Below are 1,022 nucleotides of genomic sequence, written 5' to 3' on the forward strand. Positions count from 1 at the left end.
GGGGGGGGTTGCAGGGGAGGGGAGGCGAGGGTGGTGACTTTGGAGGCTGTTTTTACTCAAGACATACACCGTTTTCAACAATGTGATCCTGGAATCATCAAATATTGGTTCATACTGTGAAGTCCACAGTGTCCAATTAGATTCACTTTATATGAACCTGCACAGCTTGCAAGCATGTGGTTCTGACAGCTTCTAGGTGGGGAAACATCTACACACACGCACACGCACACACACACACACAAACACACACACACACATTTTGTACAGCACACATTCAATACTATAAAACACCGCTGGGCTCTTTAAACATTTCGTATTTAAACACAAGTCAACAGTTTTGAGATTCAACACTGTCAGTGTCTGTTTCAGAAACACAAACACAAACTAAACCCTGTTGATCACCTCACAGACGACTTTCTTCTCAGTTTGGACCTCTCGTCCCCTACGCTCTGTGAGCAGAGCCTGGTTGCGCAGCTCCTTCAATGTAAAAGAATCAGGCACACTGCTGCTGCTGCTGCTGACTCCTTTCTTTTGCCTGTTGCAGAGTCCTGGCTTCGGGGCTGCCAGAGCTGACAGACTCCCTGACTTAAAGCTGCTGTAGCTGGCAGGTGTCTTTGCTGCTTCACACGTCCATCTGCTAACTTGGGGAGCCAAGGTGAAAAATTTGTGGGTGTTATAAAAGTAGTTTCTTGGCTTTCAATTGTTTAGGAACAAGAAGTGGCAACGATACAGATGGTTAGAAGTGAGCATTCATTGCTGTATAATGACTTTGTGAGATTTTTGCAAGCATTTGGTTGTCCATTTCCTAATGTCGCCTACAAAAATCTCTCATTTTAAAGTGAGACTAAAAATATGCCTTAAACAGAGGGGTGTCACCTTTTAAGATCAACTGTTATTCCCTGACATACAATGTCATGATAACACTTGTTGTAGTTCTTGGCTTAGTCTCAATAAGCCAGTGGTGGATAACCAACCTTTTCATTTACTTTCTGTCTGGCACAAAGACAGCCTCGCTGCAGATT

Source organism: Seriola lalandi, unplaced genomic scaffold, assembly GCF_002814215.2.
Source record: "Seriola lalandi dorsalis isolate HSWRI2012SDOR001 ecotype SW California unplaced genomic scaffold, Sedor1 jcf7180002054272, whole genome shotgun sequence".
Taxonomy (NCBI): domain Eukaryota; kingdom Metazoa; phylum Chordata; class Actinopteri; order Carangiformes; family Carangidae; genus Seriola; species Seriola lalandi.